The following is a 25,081-nucleotide window of genomic DNA, read 5'->3' on the forward strand; positions in this document are numbered from 1 at the left end:
TGGCAAGAGCACTAGCAATAAGAATCTATTTAACTGTAGGACTATGTCTGAAACTAATGTACTGTGACTGTTATAGAAAAGAACAAAAAAAGAAAACAGAGAACCAATATAAACTATAGTAGGGAGGGTGGAGGTCAGAAAGAGGGAGGTAATATATGTAAACTATGTCTTATTTGTTTACAGTTGGGAGTCCAAAAAATCAGATGGAAATAACATTAGAGGTACAAAGGTAAATGGAAAAACTAATATAATATAATCAACTAAAATCATTTGATGGAAGTGAGAGAAGGGGAGGGAGAGTAGATATGTTCTAACTTGGGCATCATTCATAGTAGGGAGAAAATAAACATTGTCTAAAGAAATAGAGGATTAAGGGTATCATATGACAGTATAATTATGAAGATAACTATGGGATGAAAAACACAGCTTTCCAAATTGTCAGAAGATATATACACAAAAAATAAAACAAAGAAAACAGAGACCATATGGTGAAAATTAACAACCCCCACAAAAGCTATAAAAGCAGAAAGCATGTCATAAACTATGATGACAGAACTAAGACTAAATGTAGCTGCCATATTAGTAAATGTTAATGAGCCATACACACTTGCTGAAAAAAAAAAAGACTCAGACTGGATTACAAGCAAAATCTACTGAAGGTAGAATAATTCAGAAAGGTTTCATATAATAGGATGAGTAGATGATGAAAAAGTTTTGGAGATGGATGGTACTGATGGTTGTACAACAGTGTGAATGTACTTAATGCCACTGAATGGTACAGTGGTTAAAATGGTAAATTTTGTTATGTGTTTTGCCACAATTACACAAGAAAGAATGGGCAGAAACAAAACAAGTGCAAACCAAGAGAAACCAGGGGTCTTGATCTGAATGTTAGACAAAGCTGAAGTCAGGGCAAGAAATAGAGAATGAGAAAAGAAGGCATTGTGTGGGGATCAAGGATGAGAGTCACCATGAGGACTTAAAGTAATAAGTGTCTTTGCACCAAATAACATAGCCTCAACATTCATAGAGCCAGAAATCTGAAAATGTAGGAAGAAAAAGAGTATGTTAATATTGGTGCATTTTAATTCACCTCTCTCAGTCCCTCACAGATTAAGTTGACAAAAACATAAATAAGGTGTAGAGAGCCAAATAACCTAATTAATAACATAGTATGTGTGTGTATTTTTAAAAACTTATTTATTTATTTATTTTTGGCTGCGTTGGGTCTTCATTGCTGTGCATGGGCTTTCTCTAGTTGTGGCGAGCAGGGGCTACTCTTCGTTGCGGTGCCTGGGCTTCTCATTGCGGTTGCTTCTCTTTGTTGCAGAGCACGGGCTCTAGGCACGCGGGCTCAGTAGTTGTGGCTTGTGGGCTCTAGAGTGCAGGCTCAGTAGTTGTGGCACACGGGCTTAGTTGCTCCGTGGCATATGGGATCTTCCCGGACCAGGGCTTGAACCTGTGTCCCCTGCATTGGCAGGTGGATTCTTAACCACTGCACCACCAGGGAAGCCCTATGTGTGTGTATTAAACAGAATCTTCCTTCTGTTCAAATGCTCTTGAAAATGCACACACAAAAAGCAATTATCAGGCCACAAAGAAAGTAAATTCCAAAAAGTAGATGTAAGACAACATTCTCTCATCACAATACACTAGAATTTGAAAATGTTAATAACAAAACCACAAAACAAAACCCAAGAAGTTTAAAAATGCTTTAAAATAACTCTTGTGTCAAAGATAGAGCAAAAAATCAGTTGCACAATATCTAGACAATAATGAAAATAAAAAGATTACATTTCAGAACTTGTGAGATGCAGCCAAGGCAATGCTCAGAGGAAAATTTATAGCTTTAAATATTGATATTAATAAATAAGGAAACATGAATTAGCTATCCAGCTCAAAAATTAGAAAAAAAGACAAAATACCAAAGGAACACATAGGAAAGCACTTGATAAATTAAAACTGAAATGAAGTTAATAACATAAAAGGAAGAAATGAATAAATAAATCCAATTTCTTATTCTTTTTGAAAAACAGGACACATTAACTGTTGGTGACTCTAATAAAGCAGCAGGAGAAAGTGACCATTTAAAATTTATCTGTACTTTTCCTTTCCAATTCCGCTTCTCCACTATCTCTTAACCCCTCTAGATAGGCTTTTGACCCAACTATTCTGCAGAGTTTACCCTTGTTAGGGTCACCAAAGACCTCCATGTTGCTAAATCCAGTGGTCAATTCTCGGTCCTCCTTTTACTTGTCCTCTTGGCAGCACTGACACAGGTGATCACTTCTCCTGCTTCCAGGACACTCCAGGCCCCTCTCTTGGTTCTCCTCCTAAATTTCTTGCTGCTTCTTCTCAGGCTCCTCCATGGGTCCCTCCCCATCTTCCCAGTCTCCTCTTCTCCTTTCCACCTCTACTCACTCCTGAGGAAATCATCTCCTCCCAAGGAATTAACTACTCTACATACATTGTCTCTTTCAGCCTCAAGCTCACACCATAGCTTCAAACTGTCTAGTTGACATCACCAACTGGATATTTAATAGACATCTCAAACTTAATATGCTCAAAACTAAAATCCTGATCCTCTGCTCCAAATCAGCTTTTCCCACAATTTTCCTGACTTCAGTAAATACAACTCCATCAGAGTCCCAGAGCATCTTTGGCCCTTCTCTTTCTCTCACCCCCAAATCCAGTCCACTAGTAAATCCTTCAGATGTATCCATCAACCTTGCCCTTCTGCCACCTCCATTGCTTCTACCATGGCCTCCTCGCTTATCAAGCTCTTCTGTCTCTTCTCCATACAGCAGCCAGAGGGATCCCGTGAAAATCCATGTCACATCACGTCCCTCCTCTGCTCAAAACCCTCACTGGCTCCCGTCTCACTCAGAGTAGAAGCCAAAGACCTTCCTCTCCATCCTCTCTGGTCACATCCCTTATTATCTTCTCTCTTTTGCTCACTCCACTCCAGCTGCGATGGCTCATTTTACATGTCAACTTGACTGGGCCGCAGGGGTGGTGCCCAGATATTTGATCATACGTGGTCTTGGGTGTGTCTGTGAGGGTGTTTCTGGATGAGATTCACCTTTGAATCTGTAGACTGAGTTAAGTGGGTCACCTCCCCAATGCAGGTAAGCTCCTCCAATCCAGTGAGGGCCTGGATAGAAGAAACAGGCAGAGGAAGGGAGAATTCCCTCTCTGCCTTCCTGTCTTTGAGGTGGGTCATCAGTCTTTTCCTGCCTTCAGACCTTGGATTTGGACTGGAATTTACACCATTGGCTCTCTTGGTTCTCAGGCCTTCAGACTTGGAGTGGTACTTGGATGGTACTTGGAGGGCCATCAGCCCTGCTAGATCTCCAGCTTGCCAACTACAGGTCTTGGGACTTCTCAGCCTCCAAATCTGTACGAGCCAATTCCTTGGAGTAAGTCCCTCTCTATATAGCTATCTCTATGTGGATTTTACATATTTTATCTGTATTATATATAGACATATATTTATACATAGATATCTATCTATAATCTAGATTTATATATAGATATCTACATCTATGTCTATACTATATCTATATTTGTATCGATATCTATCCTATTGGTTGTGTTTCTCCAAGAACTTAGACCAAGACAGCACCTGCACCAGCATGCTTCCCTCTCCTCTCCCAGATAAACACGTGGCTATTCCCTTACGTCCTTCAAGTCACCTATTACTGAGACCGTCTCTGACCACCTTATTGAAAGTTGGACTCCATTGTCAACTCCCTCCCTGCTCTCATAGTGTTTTTCTCGCTAGCACTTATCACCATCTAACAGTCCACATATTTTATGTACGTATTTTATTTTATTTTTTATTTGGCCGTGCCGCCCTGCATGTGGGATCTTAGTTCCCTGACCAGGGATGGAACCCGTGTCCCCTGCAGTGGAAGTGCACAGCCTTAACCACTGGACCACCAGGGAATTCCACACGTATTTTAAATTGTCTGTAGCCTTCATATAAATGGGGCTTTTCTTGCTTCTGGCCCACTACTCTACCCCCAGGACCAATAACGACACCTGGCACAGAGCAGGCGCTCAGGAAAGATGGGGGGAACAGACAAATAACAAGAGAAGAACGAGGGAACCTACCCACTCAACCCTGTGCAACGAAATCAGAAAACTTTGATGAGATGGGTGAATTTCCAAGACAATAGAAACTGCCCAGAGAATCCAGGACAAAGAATCTAAACAAAGCAATTGCCAAAAAGAAAGAGAGAAACTGTCCAATGGCAAATCCAAAGTCTAAAATAAGAGAAATGCAAATGAAAGCCATAATGAGAAAGCATTCCAGAGCACAGACCAAAGGAAGCTTCTACATTCCTCCGCTCATCACGTCTGCAGAGATCCAAAAGGTTGAGTGCACCATGTGTTTGCCCGTTTTGGAGGGGAAACCTCTGCTTCGTGCTGGTGGGAGGGACATCGGGTCACTCCTGGAAGGCAGCTTGGCGCGCACCAAAGTTATAGATGCGCGCGCCCTCTGACCCAGTAATTCCACTTAACCATTATCCTACAAATATGCTCACAAGGGCAAAATTCTTACAAGCTCATTTATTGCAGTAATGTGGATAAAAGTGGAGGATTAGGATCAAAGAAATGTCCATCATTCGGGAACTGGTTCGAAAACAATGGCTCCCCATGCAACGGAGACCAAAGCAGAATGATGCCTTCTGGAAGCCCCTGCTGGTGGCATCTTCTGCCAGGCCTGGGCTGGGTGCTGAGACACAGACCTGGACGGCGTGGGCCCAGCCCTCGAGTGCTCTGAGCTAGGAGGGGAGGCACACTGGGACCCTAAAACAAGAGCGACAGATCCGCACTGTGTCAGGGCTGAGTGGCTGGGGGCGTGGCTTGGATGGGGGCGGGGACCCAGGGAAAACTCACGTCAGGAAGTGGGGGGAAGGCACACCAGGAGGAGGGCGCAGCCTGAGCCAAGAACAATCAGAGGGTCACAGCAGGTGACGCAGGATCTTCCTGGTGGGCTGAGGCTAGACAGGCAGCCACCGAGCACTTCAACTGCCAAGTGAAGGCACTGCATGAGATCCCAGGGCTCTGAGATGTAGACATGGAAGATCCTTCCTAATCCCAAGAAAGGCCAGAGTTAGGGCTGCTGTGATGGGGTATCTCTTCTGGGCTGGGCACTGTCCAAGCACTTTCTATGCCTAGTCTCACTTCGCTCTCCCAACAGCCCTAGAAAGGGGGACTCCTATTTCCCCTATTTACAGGTGAGGAAACCGAGGCTCAGGAAGGTAGTGTGACTTGCGCAGAGTCATAAATCTGGCTAGTGGTGGATCCAGGAGTCCAGCCTGCGCTGCCAGCCGCTGGGCTGCACTGCCACCCCTCAGGTGCAGGGTGGTGGCCTGGATAGGCTGGCTGTGGGGAGGCCGGTTGAGCAGGCACCGCTGCCCTGGAGAGAGAGGTGCAGGGCTGGAACGCGGGATGGGGCCCGCCAGGATAAGGAGGGTCTCCAGCTGGCTTCTGCAACCTAACTGGGGAGATAAGACGGAACACCTGGCAATTTGAATAACAATGAACGCTTCCAGAAGGCTGAGAATCTGTCACAATAACTGCTCAGGATAGAAGCAGAGGCCTCACGAGGCACAACATGACTAATTGCCAGGTGAGCTGCAGATAACGTGCCCACGGCACTGATAAGAGCTCCAGCTCGATTTCTATTGCGTCCTCACAGCAACCTGAGAGGTGGAGACGCTTTGACCACTTCTCACAAAGGGGTGAACAGTGCGGGACCACCAGGGTGGTCCGAGGGCACTCCCACGGAGGGGAGAGCAGAGTCCCCCAGCACAGAAGGCGGTCTCTTAGTGGCAAAAGGTGTGGTCATGGGGGGCGGCATGGAGGAGGTGTGCTCGCGTAATGATGATAGAAAGTGAAACGCAAGCATGGAGAAAATGCAACGTAAAACTACTACAGGGAGCTGCCCTACCAGCCCCCTGAAACAAAGGGCTAAGATGAAAAAGACTGGTGAGGAGGTGGGGGAGGAGGAACTCTCACCCACGACCTGGGGAGCGCAAAATCGTCCATCTGCTTTGGGAAACTGGGGGAGCTGTACATGCTGAAGTTGAATATATGCCTGTCGCATGATGCTACATATATACCTGTGTAAGTAGAACTCAGGCCCCCAAAGAAGTCCCCATCCTAATCCCCAGAAGCTATGAATGTGGCCTCACGTGGTGAAAGGGATTCTGCTGGTGCGAATGAGTCGAGGGCCTTGTGATGGGGAGACTGGTTACCGGGTGGGCCTGGGGTCATCACAAGGGTCCTTAAAAGAGGGGGGCAGGAGGGTCAGAGTCAGAGAAAGAGATGTGAGGATGGAAGCAGAGGTCACAGTGATGCCATCACAGGAAAGGCAGACACGCCATGGAACACAGGTCACCTCCAGAAACTGGCAAAGCCCAGGGAACAGATTCTCCCTGGAACCTCCAAGGAACCAGCTCTGCCAGCACCTGAATATTAGGTGTTCATAAGGCTCATTTTGAACTTCTGCCCATCAGAACTATAAGAGGATAATTTGTGCTGTTCTAAGCCACTGAGTTCGTGGTCACTGGTTGCAGCAGCCACAGGACACTTGTACGACACCCAAGAGAAATGTGTTCACCCGTTCACCAGAGTACTTGGCTGTGAATGTTCAGAGCAGCTTTATGGATAATGCCTCCAAAGTAGAAACAACCCAAATGTCCTCAACAGGTAAAGGGATAAGCAGAGTATGCTACATCCATATGATGGAATACTACACAGCAGTGAAAAAGAACAGGCTCTTGATACGCCCAGCAACATGGAGGAATTCACCTCATAGATAAAATGTTGCGTGAGAGACACTGACCCCAGGCCCCACACCAGCCAATTCCAGCCTAGGAACAGCCCACGGTTGGGCAAAACCACTCAGGGGCTGGATGTCAGAGGAGTGGTGTTGAGGGGACGCGAGGAAGCCTTCTGGGTGTTGGAATGTTTCAATTTCAGACTGAAATTCACCAAGCTGTAGCATCAAGATGGGCACTTTATGTACTTCAACTCGGAAACAGTGAACAACCTCAGGAAATGAACCTCTGGTCTCACCTTGCATGCCCCAGTGACGGGGAGCTCACTACCTCGTGAGGAAAGCAGCTGGGCTGCAAAGGGAGGCCACCCGGCAGGAGGCTCTTCCTCTCCTGAGCCCGTAACCTGCTTGTGGCCTCCTCCTCCCCTGCTGCCAGCTCGGCCTCGGGGTCCCTCACTCTAGCCCTGCAGACACGGTCAGGCTCCACGACCCTCAGAGCGATCAGGCTTCTCTGGAATCTGGATCAGGGCTTCCTTCCGTCCTCCCCTGCCTCAGGCGAGCGCTGTGTGGAGCGAGGCAGGGCCCAGGCCTCTGGGGTCCCAGCAGACCCTCGGCGCGTGTCCGCGCTCACTGCCGTCACCCGCTGCCAGTCACCTACCTCCGGGAGGTTTGGTTTACGCTTCTGCTAAGTGGGGACTTTGTGAGGCTCCCAGGAAGCGGAGCGTGTGAAAGCGCCTCGCTCGCAGAAAGCGCTCAGGGCATGGATGTCCTGTGAAGTGGGCGGGGAAAGCATTGCACAAAGGGGACGTCAGAGACCCTCTAGGAAATTTTCATTTTGCCTTTAGCAAGACAGCCTGTGGGTCCTCTAGACAGATGAAGATGGGCAGTGATCCAGGTGCAGAAGGAGGGGCTGAGCAGGGGAAGGTGTGTGTGTGTGTGTGTGTGCCGGTGTGGGACGTCTGGGTGTGTGATGTGAACAGTGTCTCTGTGTGTGGTGCGTGTGTATGTGTGTGTGCTGGGGAAGCTCTGGGCTAACTGGGTCCCCCTTGAGACCTGGCACCATGGAGGCGCTCCCAGCAGAGGGTAAAGAACCTGACCGTGGAATCAGGTTGCTTCTCACAGGCTGTTTGACTTCGAATGTGCCAGCGACCTCTCAGAACCTTAGTTTCCACATCCGTAAAATGGCCAGAAAACACCTGTCCTGAGAGGCCGTGGTGCAGGTGAGACGGGCAGCGCTCTCCCAAGTGCCCCTCGCACCCCAGCTGTGGGTCACCGGGTCTCCAGGAAAAACGAGAGACCATCAAAACAAAGGTCTTGTTTGTGGACAAATTAGAATGATGTGGGGTCATAAGACACTGCTTCATTTTAAAGAATCTAACGTGAAACCTCACTTTCTTCCTGAAGAGAGAAGCCGGCTGCGTAAAAGGCCAGGCGGATGGGGAGGAGAGACGATGCCTTTTGGTGTCAGACGAGTCGTAGCCTCCATGTGTTTGCAGGAGCCGCTGACTGTGTCGCGGGACGGACACGGGGCATTGTGGGGGCAGCGGGCAGAGGGCAGGGCATTCGGTCCTGGCATCTGAGGCTGACCCCGCCGCCCCAGGATCACCCCGTCTTCAGGCCTCTGGGTTCCATCTGCCTCGGGGGCTGCTCTTTCCCAGACTCCTTTGCCGGCGTCCCCTGGTCCCTTCCCACACACTTCATCCTCTCCCCAGGTGACTTCCTGGCCCCTGCACGACATGATTCCGTGACAAGCCAGCCCCCTTGGCCAAATCCAAGCTGGGATTCAACCCAGGTTTTCCTCCGAGCTCCTCGCCAACTTGTGTGCGGGACCGACATCACCCCATCCACGCTCACAGGCACCTCAGACTGCAGACACTCCACAAGGCTGATCCCCAAAGCCACGCCTGCCCCTGGGTCCCCACCTTGGAAAAATCCCACCAGCATCTCCCCAGCGGCTCAGGCCAGAGTCCGGGACACGGTCTTTGGAGCCCCTCACCCCGACCCAATCCACCAGCTGGTCCTGTGGGCTGTCTGCTTCCTCTCCTCTGCTCCTGCCACAGCCCAGCCTGCAAGACAGTGCCAGCCTCTGCTGGACGGCTAGCTCCCTTCCCCACTCACTGCCAGGGGGAGCTTTTAAAAAGGCACCTGTCGCTCTCCTGGAGGGCTTCCCCGGTCCCGGGATCAGGAAGCCCACCCCTCATCATGGCCCTGCACATCAGACACCCCCTGCGTCTCCCATCCCTCCCCTCCTGTGCTCCCCTTTTCTCCCCACACTCCTGCACCTCGACTTTCCTTCTGGTGCATGAATGCACTGGCTCTCTCTGCCTCAGTGCCTTTGCACATGCCACTCCGGGGCCTGGAATGTTCCCCGATCCCACCTCAATCTCCTCCAACCTCGGCAGCTCACTCTTTTCCATCCTAAAGGTCTCAGCTGCCCAGAGAGGCAGGAGCGAAATACAGAGGGCCATGAATGCCGAGCCGAGGGCCTGTCCTTATCCTGCAGGCCACAGGAGCCTCAGAAAGGCTATGGCTGAGGAGGGCTGCCCAGGTGCCTCTGCAGATGCAGGGCTGAAGGCTGCTCTGGCGGGTGGCGAGAAATAGAGGAGGGGTCCGTGGGGAGCTGTGCCTGGCTCTGGGGGCATCATTGTTCAAGCCCAGCATGTACCCTTCCTGCCCGTACCCTTTACTCTTCTTCCTGGTGGCATTTCTCAGGGAGCTCTGGGTCTTTAAACCTCTACATCTTAAAGGTTAATTTTTAATGTTGCTTTGGTAAATATTTGGTGCTGTTGCTTCCACAGGCGCTCTGCATTCTACAGTAAATGCCATAAAGTGCTCCAGACTTTGTCCTTTCCATCTGCAGCTTCTGTCCATAACTCCCCCCTCCTCCTGCTCTACAGAAAGAAAGACTCTCTCTCTTTGCTTCCTGCTATGAACTTTTCAAAGCGCTTTCCAAATCCGTTCTTGTCCCCTATCGGCGTCTCCATTAGCCAGGTAGAAGGTCAGAGAGGTTTTAAGTTGAAAGGCACCATAGGAGCATTCTGTCCCTTCCCTCGACTTACACGAGGGGACAGTAAAGCTTGGGCAGGCACAAGGCTGCCCAAACTTAAACAGCAAGCCAGTGGTAGAGGGAGTTGAACGAGCAGCCGTGACTCCCAGCCCAGGCTCTGCTCTGGGCCCTGGGATTCCCAGTAGGACTCAGACCGTCCTTGTTCTTGCTCAGTGCAGTGGGCACAGATGTGACAACAGACCATGTGGTCCTGGCTGTGATGGGAGCGCGGAGCAGGGGGAGAAATCCTCCAAAGGATGGAGGGAGGCGAGTGACCTGAGCAAGGTTTTGAGGGATGAGTAGGAGCTCGTGGGGAGCTGGGTTAGGGAACCCAGTGAGGCCAGGCTTGGGTGAACATCTCATGGGCAGAAACGGAGCCTGATCCATTCTGTGTCCTCAGCCCTGGCCCAGGGCCCAGGCTTTGGTCCAAAATCTCTGGGAGATTAATGTGCCTCCTTGCTCTGGGGCATTTGCACCTTGCCCTTGGCCATCCATGGCTCCTGGTCCCCTGGCCCTGGCACCATCCATGCCTCTATGCTCCCTCAGTCTGGGCGCTGACCTGGCCCCGTTCCTATTTTACTGCACCCCTGGCTGCCTCCGGTGCCCTGGCCCCTCCCCGCTGCCCTTCCCGCTGCCCTAGGGTCAGGACAGAGGTGGCAGGAGGGGGCTGAGGCTCGGGCCAGGGACACACCCAAGCATATGAACGTGCACACACACACACGATACACACGTGCGCATACACTATGCCCAAACTACACACCTGCGCTTCACATGCACACACACCCCCCAACACGCACTATATGCTACACATGTACACTACACCCACACTACATACACAAGCCACACGCACAGACTGCACCCTCCTACCCACGTTGTACACACACCTCCCCAGTCCTGGCCTTCCAGGCAGGCCTCACAGCCAGGGAGGAGGCCATCTCTCAAGGGCAACATGTCGTGAGTCCGCCAGCCCTCCGGGGGCCTCCCACTGCCCACCTGGCCCACACCTGGCCCTCCTGGCGCCTGCATCTCTGCAGCTCTCATCATGCATGTTCCCCCTTTACATGCCCCTCCCCCCCGCAGCCCCCGCCCCGCCTCTCCTCTCGTGTGTCCTTCCTGGGCTGTGGCCACACGCGTGTCACCCGCGTCAGACCCCACAGTGGTCCTTGGCGCTCCCCCTCCCCCGCCTCCCCACATCCACTCCCTCCGTAGGTCCCGCCTCGTTCACCTCCAAGATACTTCTGAATTGGTCCATTGCTCCCCATCACTACCCCCCAGCCTCTACCATCCTGGTCTCTTCCCTGCGGCACAGCGGTGGCCTACCCTCGGCCTCCTTGCCTCTACTCCCACCTCCTACTATAAGCCCTGCCTGGGCCACGGGTCGGGGAGCTCCCAGCAAACTCCCATCACACCAAGTCGCCTGAGGCTGAAAGCCCTCCAGCCGCCCCACGTTTTCCTTAAACTCATGGACACGCTCCCTCCCGCCACGAGGCCGCCAGCTGTGAGCTGCACCATCAGCCGGAACAGTGGCTTTTCATGAAGAAGCGGGCAAGTCTCCATCAAATGCACACAGCCGTGGGGGCACATCTGGAGGTGAGAGACGTGACCCCTGGAGTCGTGTAAGTGATGGTGCCGGTCAGGGTCACAGGGACACAGCCACTGGGGTGCTATTGTAGCGACTGGTGTGTCCACACTTGGGGGCAGGGAAGGTCCAGAAAGGGGCGTCAAAGGCTCGGAGGAGGGTCACTCAGAGGTGCTGGATGGGAGAAGGGGGCCCATTTGCAGGGGGGCTGGGAGCCAAGTGACAGCCGAGGGGCCTAGAAGGCTCTGGCATTCTACCAGCTCCCCAGGACGTGTCTGCGGGGTCTGCTGGCCTGGGGGCAGCGGTCAGGAAGGAGGGCTGGACACAGACGGCAAACCTGAAGACAGATGGGGGCCCCAGGGTGCCTCTGGAGCTGTGTCTCCCTGGCTCTGAGACCACCAGGGCCGGGGATGGCTGTCACCAGCCTCCCGAATTTCAGACAACTCTAGCCGGCCTCACCAGGGAGTGGGCTCTGGGATGTGAAGACCCCAGGGTGACCAGGCCACAACAGGACAAGCCAGCACATATCTGCCTGTCTCGTCTGTTTGGATGAGCTGCGACACAAACCCTCGGCAAACTCCAACTGAGCAGGGGGCATTTGGCAGGGAGCTCTTTTCCCACCCACAAAGTGAGCAGAGACAAGGAAAGGGGGTATTTTGGGGGTCTTTCCTATGAGTGGGGTGCTGGGTTAGGTCCTCTGCACACCCTCTCAGATTCCGTCTTCACTATCCACCCCCCTGCCAGGTGGGGATTATTTGCTCCCCCACCAATGTCTATGCTGCAGCTCAGAGAGGTAAAGCAACTTGCCCAAAGATGCACAGTTGGGCAGCCCAGAACCTGGTGCCAGCCCGGCCCAGGAGACTCCCGGGATGCAGCACCCAGAGATTCCCAAAGCCATGCTCCCAGAACTCAGGGCAGGATGGAACCACTCCCAGAGCTCGCGGCCAAAGCGATCTGGCAACGGGCTCTCCCCAGCACCCTCTGGGTGCCTTAGAAACAACCGGACGACCACCCTGGAAGGCGCTGATGAGCGGGGGGTGGGGGGGTGCCCTCTTGGCTCACAGGCAAGTGCAGGTTTCCGTCGTTCCCACGGGGCTGGAATGCTCACATTGGGAGACATTTGCTGCACCAACGAGCATCTATTCTTGGAAGCAAATATTTTAGCAGCTAAAGCCAGAGTGTTAATGGCGGGGATGGGGGAGCAGGATAAAGAAGGAAAGCTTCCGTGGTCCCCCCTGACCCACACCGATGGAGATAAATTCCTTCTTCCCCTGCCCTCTGGCTCCTGCGCTGGGAGCTGGGCCTGGGAAGAGCCCTTGAACTAAAGGGTCTGGGGGAACGTAACAGTCATTAGCCCAACCACGATGTCCCTCCCTGGCGACCCCGCTTTCTCTGGTTACACCTGCCGCAGCCCAGAGGGCGATTCTATGGAATTCCTGTCAAACTGACATAAAGGAGCATCCCCCCTTCTTGCGGGTAACGATCCCCCAGATTCGCCCAGACCTTCGTGGAAACATCTCTTTGTTAATTGCTCAGGCCAGCTGGCACCTTTGTTTACACAGTAGCTACCGCAGTTACTGGGTTAGGGAATTTTAATTGATTCCAAACTCGGGAGCTGGGTGGGCCGTGCGGGTCTCCTCCAGGCTGGGTGGCCAGGTGCGAGGGCAGGATTGCAGGAGGCCCTCCCAGGGTTTGAGCGGCCACCTGGCAGTGTGCCCCTGGGAAGAGGGGCGCCACGGGGCTGATCTCCTGCTCTGTGCCAGGCTCCTAGTGGGCACTGTCTCCATCCTCCTGATGCCCCCATTTTCACAGACAAGCAAACAGCCTTGGGAGGAGCCAGTGACTGGCCCAAGGTCACAGGGCCTGTGGATCTGGTTGGCTGGACCCAAGGCCCTCACTCACCACCTCCCCACCCCTGCCCTGGCTGAGCTGCACCCTGGGCCCAGAGACAGTGGGTCTAGTTCATTCTGGAAGTGCATTTTCAGTGACTTTCCCAAAACCTTCCCTGAGGTATATTCGTCCTGTGGCTGAATACCTTGATTTTCCAGGCAAAGCAAGTGGAGGGTCAGGATCGATTTCCTGCCCATCACCGGCCAGCGTTCCTTGCGGGCAGGGCTGATCCTGTCTCATCTTTCTACCCCCAGCACTTAGCACAGCCGTGACCTAGTGCCGACCTTGGATAAAGTACTGGTTGGATAAATGAGGGAGTTAAGTGTGCCCAGGCTGCACCCGCACAGCAATGCAGACTGTTTCAGGGAAGGAAGAGCAGGATGGAGCCGGAGAGTTTGCAAAGGGACGTCCGAGATGTTTCCTCGGGGTCTGAGACCCAGATGTGTGATGGGGAGGGCTGACCAGGCTCTCTGCCTTCTCACCCCCACTGCTTTCTCCGTGCCCAGAAGAAGCAGGATCTGGAAAGGGGGGATGAATCTCCCTCCAGAATCACCTTGCATTCTTGTCCCAGCTACTGCTGCCCGGGACGCCTGCCTACGGGTGTCCCAGGGAACGCCGGGACCCTGCTTTCACAAGCACCTAAGAACATGTTTGCTTCTCCACAGTAAGGGGCACAGACAAGGGGCAGGCAGATCATTGGAGGTGCCAGCATCTGAGCCATTATGTATAGCGATGAACTGGTAAACATTTAATGACCTGTTCTCCGGCGGGGGGGGTGGGGGGGGTGGGGAGCCCTGATTTGTAGCATTTGCTGCCCATTTCCATGGTGTAAATACTGCCAACATGACGTAGCTGACTGCAGAGTTGGGGAGAGATGGGTGGTAGCCACCGTCATGCACGCTTGCATCACACAAATACAACAGAGCTAAAAACTCAAGAGCATAGAAAGTAGCCGATGTAGCAATGCAATTAGGAAGTGAAGAGTTTCAAGTATCTATTACCTTTGTGTTTAATATAATTTATATAACAGGAAGTTTATATCATTGAATTTTTATAGTGGTTTAACTACGGGCTCTGAAAATTTCTCAGAATTTAACTACCAATGCTGCTGAGGTGGCCCCAGCAACTCTTAGATATGTTTATGGATTTGTTTTATGTGTATTAGGAAAAATGTAACTTTTTTTAAAGTTGAAGTATAGTTGATTTACAATGTTGTGTTAATTTCTGGTGTACGGCAAAGTGATTCAGTTATACATATATATTCTTTTTCATATTCTTTTTCATTATGGTTTATCACAGGATATTGGATATAGTTCCCTGTGCTCTACAGTAGGACCTTATTGTTTATTTTATATATAGTAGTGTGTATCTGCTAATCCCAAACTCCTAACTCACCCCTCCCCATCCCTTTCCCTTTTGGTAACCGTAAGTTTGTTTTCTATGTCTGTGAGTCTGTTTCTGATTCATAAATAAGTTCATTTGTGTTATATTTTAGATTCCACATATAAGTGAGATCATATGGTATTTGTCTTTCTCTTTCTGACTCACTTCACTTAGTATGATAATCTCTAGGTCCATCCATGTTGCTGCAAATGGCATTATTTCGTTCTTTTTTATGGCTGAGTAGTATTCCATTGTATAAATATACCACATCTTCTTTATCCATTCATCTGACGATGGACACTTAGGTGGCTTCCGTGTCTTGGCTGTTGTAATTAGTGCTGCCATGAACATTGGGGTGCATGTATTTTTTGAATTAGAGTTTTAGTCTTTTCCGGGTATATGCCCAGGAGTGGGATCGCTGGATTGTATGGTAGGTCTATTTTTAGTTTTTTAAGGAACCTCTATACTGTTCTCCATAGTGGCTGCACCAATTTACATTCCCACCAATAGTGTAGGAGGGTTCCCTGGAAATATGTAAAGATATGATTGCTTAGAGCAAGTCTGAGTTTTCTAACAAAAAAAAATGGCTTGATTTAAGATCAATTAAAAATGTGGTAAGTAAATAGTACAGGGAGAGAGATACACAGTCAAGAGGAACACCTAGCAGCTGAAGTTTGGGAAAGAAATGTGGTTGATGGAAATGGCTTCAATTATCACCTGTCTTGGAGGCACAGTAAAATAAGTGGGCAACCCGCAGGAGAGGAAATACAATTAGTTAACAGATGAAAGGAAAGGTGTTCAACCTCACTAATAATCAAAAAAAATGCAAACCCCGGTGCTGGAGAGGAGGCTGTGAAATGAGCAGCCTCAGAAGATGCTGGTGGGTGGCAGTCCCTTTGGGAATGAGGCTGGCACCGATATAAAGAACCATAGCATTGTCGCACCCTTAGACTCAATAATTTGCCGGCCTGGAATCTATCCAGAGGAAATAATTCAGAAAAGGGAAAACCATAAACACTTAAATGTGTTTGTCGCCGCCCCTGATTTTCTAGAGTATGTGCCTCCCCTGCAATGTTTTTTGTCACAGTAAAAAAAAAAAACTGTAAGCTGTATAAATGCCTTGTTGTAGGGGAATGGCTAAATTAATGCCAGCATATGGAATCTAGACTACTTGGGAGCTGCTAAAACGATATTTAGAAAAATTAAGTCAAAACCACAGGACCATGGCTAATTTAATGTTAGGTGAATAAAATTAGAATGCAAAATGATGTGTACAGTCGCTCCCCGGCCATAACCATGGGGGATACGTCCCAAGACCCCCAGTGGGTACTTGAAACTTCAGAGAGAACCAAACCCTACGTATACTATGTTTTCTTCTATACATACATACCTGTGATAAAGTTTAATTTAGAAATTAGGCAGGACTTCCCTGGTGGTGCAGTGTTTAGGAGTTCGCCTGCCGACGCAGGGGACACGGGTTCGAGCCCTGGTCCGGGAGGATCCCACATGCCACGGAGCAACTAAGCCCGTGCGCCACAACTACTGGGCCTGCGCTCTAGAGCCCGCGGGCCACACCTACTGAAGCCTGCACGCCTAGAGCTCATGCACCGCAACGGGGGGTGGCCCCTGCTCGCCGCAACTGGGGAAAGTCCATACACAGCAGCGAAAAACCAACGCAGCCAAAAATAAATAAATAAATAAATTTATATTAAAAAAAAAAAGAAATTAGGCACAATAAGTATAATAAGACACATTTAACAACAATGACTAATAATAAAATGGAACAATTATAACAATACACTGTAATAAAAGTTATGTGAGAATGGTCTCTCTCTCTCAAAATACCTTATTGTACAAATTGAATGCCTTTTCCATCTTAATGAAGCACTTATGAGGCACTGGGGCCGTTACTTTTGCAGTTTGAGGTGTGACAGCAAAGCTAGCACAAATTTCTTTTTCCTTTTTCACAGCGTCAGGGGTAGAAGATTCGTTCTTGCCGTAGATCTTAGCAAGATCTTAGCTGTCTTTCTTTCCCCTCTGAGAACTCTCATCCTTTCACTGAAAGGATCCACTTCGTGGCTTCCCTTTGGCACAACTGACGTGTCAGCGGCACTGCACTTGCTCCGAGAGGCCGTTATTAAGTAGATAAGGGTCACCTGAACACAAGCCCTGTGACACCACAACTGCCCATCTGATAACCGAGAGGGTTACTAAGCGACTGATGGACGGGACACCCTGGACAACGGGATGTTTCCCATCCGGGACAAGATGGCATGAGATTTTACCACGCCACTCAGAATGGTGTGCAATTTAAAACTTATGAATTGCTTGTTTCTGGAATCTTCCATTTAATATTTTCAAACCGAGGTTGACCGCAGGCAACTGAAACCGGGTAAAGTGAAACTGTGGATAAGGGGGAGACACTGTACGTCGCTACTGGAAGAGTGTAAAAGCACGTGCATAAGAAAGCAGAAAATGCAAAACACCTGTGCGTGTTGGGGGGTTCTGTGGCTTCTCTTGTCTACTTTTACTCTTTGCACTAATAACACACCAATAATTATGATGAGCATTTATGGAGGCCCCTATCACATGCTGGGCCCTGTTCTAATCATAGCAGTCACCCCGCAGGGTTGGTCTACTGGGTCCATTTTACGGATGGGAGAACTGAGGCTCAGAGAAGTGAAATAATTTGCCCGAGGTTCCCCACTAGCAAGTGGAGGCACCATCTGAACCCCAGGTCGATACTGCGTCCAGACCAGAGAGGGTTTGGTCTGCCGGTGCCCAGAGCCCCAGACCTCATGCTCTTTGGGAGGACCCTCAGGGTCCTGCCCCAGGGATGGGTAAGGCCTGACTTGCACAGGGAGCCTGTCATCAGGTCCAGCATGGGGCTGGGTGCTCTGTGAGCACCATCTCAGGGTGTAGCTCTCACAGCGGGAGAAGTACCGGGGGAGACCCTGCTTCCCATTCCAAGAACGTGGGCTTTAGAGTCAGCTAGACCTGGGTGTGAGTTCCGGCTCAGCGGCTGTGCAGCTCTGGGAAAGTTGCTAACCCTCTCTGAGGCTCAGTTTCCTCCTCCATGCATGGAGTTCAGGGTGGCCAAGCTGGGGACGTGAACTGGCACCGTCTGCTGCAGCTGCTGAGCTCACCAGCTCCTCAGTAAATGGGAGCTCCTTTTATTAACAATAATGATGCAATTCACTCATCAGTCTGACATTTACTAGGTGCCTAATATGTGCCAGGCTCCGGGCAGGAGAAGATGCATTCACTCAACACTTACTTATTGAGCGCCTACTTCTAGGTGCTGGGGGCACGGCTGGGCGCAAGACAGACCAATCCCAGCTCTCTCGGGATTCCTTACAGCAGAGGAGACAGCAGACAAGAAAGCAAACACAACAGAGGTGGTGAGCTCCATGTAGAAACCGAAAGAGAAAAAGGGGGAGTAGAGGGGGACGGTGGGTGGGGTGGTGGGGTGGGAAGGCTGTTGCTATCTTATGAAGTTTGGCCAGGGAGGGCCTCTTGGAGCAGGTGACATCTGGGCAGGCACCTGGTGGCAGAGAGAGAGAGCAAGCCATGCAGATATCTGGGAGGAGAGCTTTTCAGGCAGAGAGAGTGGCAGGTGCAAAGGCCCTGAGGTAGGGGTGAGCTTGGCAAGCTCTGGGAGCCGCAGAGAGGCCAGTGTGGCTGCATCAAGTGGGGGAGAGGAGGACAGAGGGGCTGGGGAGGGGTGTCAGGTCAGGCTGTGAGCCAGTGAAAGAATTTTCTCCCCGAGTGAGAAAGGCATCGGTGGGTTCTGATTCACGTTTGAAAGGGATCGTTCTGCTGCTCCATGTGCTTGGGGGGCGGGGGGATTGGGAGGCAGAGGATAGAAGCAGGGAGAGAATTAGGAGGCGTTGTCTCGACCCTGGTGAGAAGATAGACTGGAATGGCTGGTCTTGGGAGGGGGGTGTGGAGGGAGGATGCTGGGCTCATTCAGATATCGCTGACGGACGTGTGAAGTGGGAAAGAGAGGGTGGGGTCAGCTTGGCTCCAAGATTCTGTGCCGAGGAGACGGCGGGAGGGGGCGGGGGTCCCTGGATGTGCTCGTCTGTATGCCGTGTCTACTGAACATCTGGGTGAGTCTGGAGTCGGGGGAGACGGGGGTGGAGACAGACCCGGGGTCAGGTGCAGGGGGACAAGACTGGAAATGTGGGCCGGGTGGGGTTCCCGGGGGTGGGGGGTGGAGATAGGACGAAGAGGTTCAAGGAAGGGCCCTCCAGCGTCTAAGGCTGCAGAGACGAGGAGGGAGCAGTGAAGTGGGCTGAGGTGAGGCCAGTGAGAGGCCGGGAGCTATGAGCGGGTAGTGCCCATGACCTGGGGCTCCCCGCTTTTCCTCAGCCTTTTCCCTCCTCTGGGACGTTGCCAAGTTGCTCTCTCTGCCCTTTCTCCACTTCCAGAAAACTCCTACTCATCCACTGAAACCCTTCCTTGTGTTGATTGCTCTCTGGTACTCAGCCGAGAGGGCTGCGGACCCTGGGGACAGCCGACTGCCATCTTCAACACTGCAGAAAGCCTGCCACACCTCGACATGACGCCGGGGAGAGATGAAAAACATTTGTACAGCAGTTTCTATATGTGTCAGGCTCTTCCCGCGTCTCATTTAGCCAGACAGCACCATGTGAGGCCGATTTTAAGCGCCCTGCTTTCCAGGTGAGGGCAGTTTGGCTAAATCATGTGCTGGAGGTCCTCTGGCCACCAAGAAACAGGGGAGTGAGATTTGAACCCAGGTCTGCCAGGCTCCAAGCGCCTCTGCCCCTCACCACTCTGCTTCCTGCCTGTAAAGAAATAGAGTTTCGTAGCAGGTGGAGTTGTTCGTAGCAGGTGGAGTTGTTCGGACGCAGGCAGCTGGCTTCGGAGGAGTGTGCCCTCCATCACTGGGTAGCACATGCCTGGGCAGGGATGGGCAGGGGGTTTCAGTGCCAACACCAGAAACCCTCTCATCCTGAAGGCTGAGGGACCGGGGCATGACAAGAGCGATGCTCTTCGAGGTGGGAGGTCAGAAGCCCCCCAGGTGGCCAGAGACACGGAAGTGGGTCGTGGAGTGACGGACCGTCTCTCAAGGCACAATGAATGCAGCCATTAAAGCACTGCTCATGAAAACTTCTCAATCACGCGGGCAGCTCGCCATGACATAATGTTGAATTAAAAACCCAAGACACACAATTTTCTGCGCGAAGGCAACAACTATAAAGCGAAATGATATGCTGACGACAAGAGAGGGCTGGAGGGGAGAAGGGGCCGCGTTTGGTGGTGAGGCCATTTGGTCCATTCTTCGCGTGCTCTCCACTGAGCATGGGCAATTTTATGATGGAAAATTTGGCATGAAAAGAAAGGAAACTGTCACGGCTACTTGGTGGAGGGCTGAGGTGGAGGAAATTATAATCAAGACCAGAGATGAGGGCCCCCGTGCTCTGGCTCCAGGCCGCCCTGCCTCTCCATGCGTCTCATCATCCCCTCCCAAAGAAGACCCTAAGCCTTGAGAGGCAGGGAGGGGGCAGGGAGGGGGCGAGATGTTGCAGAAATTGCCCAGGTCACATGACTCAGGAGGGCAGCCGTGAGATTTGAACTCTGGACTGCCCGTGGCTTTCCCTCCAAACTGCTTCATCCACCCTCTTCCCTTCTGCTCCAATATCACAATATACTCATTGGTATGAGTGGGAAAATCCACCAGCAGAGCCCCAGGTCCCTTTGGATGTGGACTGGTTGTGCTTTTTTCTGGACCCTGGAGGCTGGTTCCTTCAAGGGCTGGGTTGGCACCAAGGGCTGGGTTGGGGTCTCTGTTGGGGTTTATGGCCCTCGAGAAAGGGAAAGAGCAGAAAAAGAGAAGACCTTGAGCACCGGAAGACATTCTGGGGGGCGTTTCTGGCCTCTTGTGGAATATTATTAGCAAAGGGGGTTTCACTAGAAAAAGAATCTACCTGATGATTCTATCAGAGAAAAGGACCCTGAGTCGCACTCTGTTCCTGGACAGCTGCTCCCTTCGGAGACCTCGTGGGCCTGACCCCTCACCTGGGCCTTTGCACGTGCTGTTTTTCCTACCAGCAACACACTCCCGGCTTTTTTTGTTGTTGTTGCCTAACTCCTACTTATCCTTAAAGATCATTCCAGCCGCCACCTCCTCCAGGAAGCTCTCCCTGATGCCCAGGATGGGCAGGTGCCTCCTCTGGGCTCCCTTTGATCAGATCTGATCACTCATTCCCACTGTCTGCACCTGAGTCAGTCTGACTGTGTGTCCAGGTGCCCAACTCAGAGACTGGCGCAGGATAGGAGTGGGGGAGATCGGCTCCCATCCCTGACCCTCTCTGGACCAGAATTGGACCCTACACCCCGTCTTCCTCCTGGCCCCTCCCCCTGCCCTTGGCCCTGCCCTGGCTGGAGCCTGCATCAGGGAGCTGCTCCCTGCCCAAGGCTTCAGGGGCATGCAGAGGCCCTCAAGCTCTGTCTCCTGACTCCTGCCTTCTTCTCTCATCTGGCTCCCTGGCCAAGGGGACCAGGCTGAAGACCCGGCCCTGACAGCCTGGGGTGGAGCAGACTGCCTGGGTTCAAGTGCTGAGTCTGCAGGTGACCAGCTGGGTGACCTTGGACCAGTTACCTAACCTCTCTGTGCCTTCGTTGTCTTGTCTGTAAAATGAGGATTTGTCAAATAAGTGTTTGGGAGCTGGGAGGGAGGCATTGAATCAAGCAAACGAAACCCTCATTCTTATGTTCTAGCGGGGCTGGGGCAGGAACATAGGGCACCCGATCTGAGTGCTGAAACGACACCCGGCTGCACCCGTGCTCAAGGGTTACTGTTATTTTAAATTCACTCCCCAGCACCAAACCCAAGCATTCCCTCTTGAGCTAACCGTCCTGCCCCCGTACCCCCCATCCCCCTGCTGGCTCTTCTCCACTGAGAAGTCTGGCTTTCTGCCCTCTCCGGGGTAAGGAAGGACAGCCCAGCTGGTGTGGGGTGAGGGGACGTTCCCCAGGAATAGGATCAACGCTCCCTGTAGCCCTACTGTGTGCTCAGCCCTGGGCTGGGCCTTTCCGTGTGCCCTCCTTCACCTCTCATCACCATTGTCCAGAGTAGATACTGAAACTCAGAGAGGGCCAGCGGCTCATCTGAGGACACACAGCAAGTGAGGCCTCTGGTCTGGACTTTCTGTCACTCCTCATCCCTCATGGTATCCCCTGGTCGTGGAGCAGCCCTAATGAACAAACACTCACTTGGGTTTTCACCAAAGCCGTGTGAACAAGATGAAAACAGGGAGAGTTGGCAGAGGGTGCCTTCCTGTATCAACTAGGCCGGGTGGGAGGAAGCCAGGGCCCAGCCGGGAAGGACAGGGGTCGGAGGGGACAGGGCCAGAGTGTCCTGATCCAGCTGGAAGCCCCAAGCATTTGAAACTGCAGCCCCACTTGGGACATTCACTGTTTTCTGAATTCCAATCACGGAGGCCTCCTTGGTATTTGATGTGATGCCAAGGAAAGAAGATACCTGGTCCTCTCCCTTTGTCTCCTAATTTTCTGGAATTTCTCGCTGTTGGCTGGTGTCCCTGCAGAAACCACACACCAGAAACTCTGGCCGCAGAGCCAGCAAAAAAGTGACGCCTGGGCTCTGCCAGGGGGGAGGCTCTGGGGTTGGGTGAACTCCAGGGACCCCACGGGGAGGCATGGATGAGTTCTGCAATGAACTGGGAGGGTTCTAGGTGGGGGAGGGAGGAGGTGGGAGGGTGATGGGCTGAGAGGGGAGCCCCCGAACGAACACCAGGAAAGAATGTCTGGTTCTCAGATATCACACGATATCTGCAAAAGTCATGTGATTTCAAGGGTCACCGGGGCCTTTTTTCAAGCTACTCCCTCTGTCCAAGGTGACTTTTCCATTGTGTGCCAACCAGGTGACCTCCCCTTACCTCCTCAGTTCTGGCGCAACATCGCCTCCTCCTCCAGGAAGCATGCCCTGACTCCTCCCTCCCCTGCAGTTCATCGTGGGCTCTTCTGGGTCCTCTGGGCACTTCATGTTACTGTGGCTGTTCTCTCAAGGGATGGGACACTTCCTTGCAAACAAGCCCCTCCCTGGCTGGAGGCTTTCTTGGCTGGCCAGGTGGACCAGGGGGAGCTGCTCCTCTCCTGCCCAGGGGGCCAGGTAATTCAGCATCCCCCCTGGACTCCAGAGCCAGCCCCCCAGGCCTCCAGGGCTCCTTCTGCCAATCTGGGCCCTGAAGTCAGGCAGCCTGCCCTACAGAGAAGCTCCCAGATCTAACGGCCACGGCTCTGTCCTCTAGTCAAGGGCTGGTCCCCAGACTGGCAGCATTAGCATCTCCCAGGAGCTTGTCTATGAATGCAGAATCCCAGGCCCACCCCAGACCATGCACATCAGAATTTGCAAGTTTAACAGGACCCTGGGGGATTGAATACCCATTAAAGTTTGAGATACACGAACAACCCCCTTCCCAGGCCCAGTCAGGAATTTTCCCTTGCGAAGGCTTGGGGGCTGGGCAGCCTCCTGTCTCTCCTCCAGTCACCACCCCATCTCTCGCTCCCCACCCAGCCCTCTAGGCCTGACCAGGGACCCTGACCTCAGGGAAGGTTTTGAAGGATGAATAGGAGTTCCTTAGGGAGATGTGGAAGAAGAGCATTCTGGGAAGAGAATTGTGTGCAAAAGCAGGGATGTGTGAATCAGCAAGAGCTGGAGGGGAACCAGGCCTCAATGGAAGGTGTGAGGCAGGGATGAGGGATGAGGTGGGAGGGGAAGACTGCACAGCTTTCCTTGGTGGGGAAGATAGAAGCCCCTGTAGTCCTATCCTGCTGTGGGGTGTGAGGCTCTGAGGTTGGCAGGGGCTGTGGCAGTTGGCTCAGGGTCGTACTTAGTTCCGAGAGACTTTGGACTATGGAGACCCTGGCTTAAGTCCATGGACTTACTGTGTGGCCGTGGGCAAGTCACTTAGCCTCTCTGGGCCTGTGTTTGCTCGTCTGTAAAAGGGGATGGTAAAGCTGTGCAGCTCAGTTCCCAGGGTGGGAATTACAAGGACCAAGGGAAATAATGATTGGCGGGGGGGAGGGAGTCTAAACTGTAAGTGTAACCATGGTTCCCAGCGCTCGACTTGCTCCCGTGCGTCTTAGAGGGAGGTGAGCAGCAGCCTGAGGCTTCAGAGAGAGTGAGATAGGCTGGCGAGGGCCTTGGGGGCCAGGTTAGGGGCTGAAACCCTCTCGGGCGATGGGGAGGTGGGACAAACCAGAGGGAGTGAGGCAGGGACAACGGGGGGCTGGGGTCCTGAGAGGGCAGCCAGAACCTCATCTGGTCCTGAGACCTCCCTGTGAGGTGAGGCTGTGATTGTCCCCATTTTACAGATGAGGAAACCGAGGGTTAGACAGGTCTTGAGGAGTCAAGCTGGGATTCAAAGCCAGATGTGTCTGACCTGGAGCCCCTGCTTGCTCCCCTGGGCCCGTAACAGCGACAATGACGCACACAAGCGTCGAGGCAGCTGGGATGACACCGTGCCTCGGGGACCCCTCTCCCTGAAGCTGCAGTGAGAACCCTGGGCGGTACCTGCAGCACCCCAGGCTGCCTCCCTTTTCTCCTTTAGCTCCACTGCACCCCTAGGGGGGCTCTAGCAATAAAGCACGCAGCCTGAGGGTTAGGGTGACGTGGCAGGGCTGGCTCCAGCTCTGTCGCTGCTGCGTCAATCAAATGGCATTTGCTGCGCACCTACTATGTGCCCTGAACACCAGAGACAAGATGCCTGTGGTGGGCGTAGGTTCCAGCCCCGGGGAACTGTAGCACAATAATAGAGATGTGATTCACCAGGAGGTAGACCCGGAGCTGGGGCAAAAAGAAAGTCAGGTGGAGGGAGAGGCAGGGGAGGGCGGCAGGAAGGAGGAGCACAACCCGGAATTGCCCTCCTGCTGCCTGGGAGCCGGCAGGGGTGCGGCGAGGGCCGAGGTGGGGAGAAAACCAGACCGTGTCAAGTGAGCAAGGGAGACATTATGAGCAAAAAAGCAGGGCACCTTGTCACCACTTTCCGGGAGGCAATGAGCCACGGAGGTGTGGGCAACAGGGGAGACTGAGCCCATGGGGCTTTAGCAGAAAACTTTGCAGTGCGAGGTCATTATGTGCTAAATGAAGGGAAAGCCAGCTTCTCCGTGAAATTAACTGAAAGCGGCTGCGCTTCATCCCCTCGGACCGCACCTCCCCACCCCCGGATCCAGGCTGGGTCCATAACTCAGTGACTGTGGGCTCCGAGGCAGGGGCACCACAATGCTATCCTGAGTGGTGATGCAGTTTAGGCAGCAAGGAAATGGCGTTTCCAGTGATGGGGATGGAAGGAGTGTGGGTCTGCGGGGACCACGGAGGCAGGCACTGCTCTGAGATGCAGCG

At 52.4% G+C, this 25,081-nt stretch overlaps 1 protein-coding gene across 1 annotated transcript in view; it reads right to left on the reverse strand.

Annotated features, from left to right (window-relative positions):
* SHISAL1 (shisa like 1) overlaps positions 1 to 25,081 on the reverse strand; it is an 81,529-nt gene that overhangs the window by 7,930 nt on the left and 48,518 nt on the right. The window lies entirely within an intron of this gene.

Source organism: Balaenoptera ricei, chromosome 10, assembly GCF_028023285.1.
Source record: "Balaenoptera ricei isolate mBalRic1 chromosome 10, mBalRic1.hap2, whole genome shotgun sequence".
Classification (NCBI taxonomy): domain Eukaryota; kingdom Metazoa; phylum Chordata; class Mammalia; order Artiodactyla; family Balaenopteridae; genus Balaenoptera; species Balaenoptera ricei.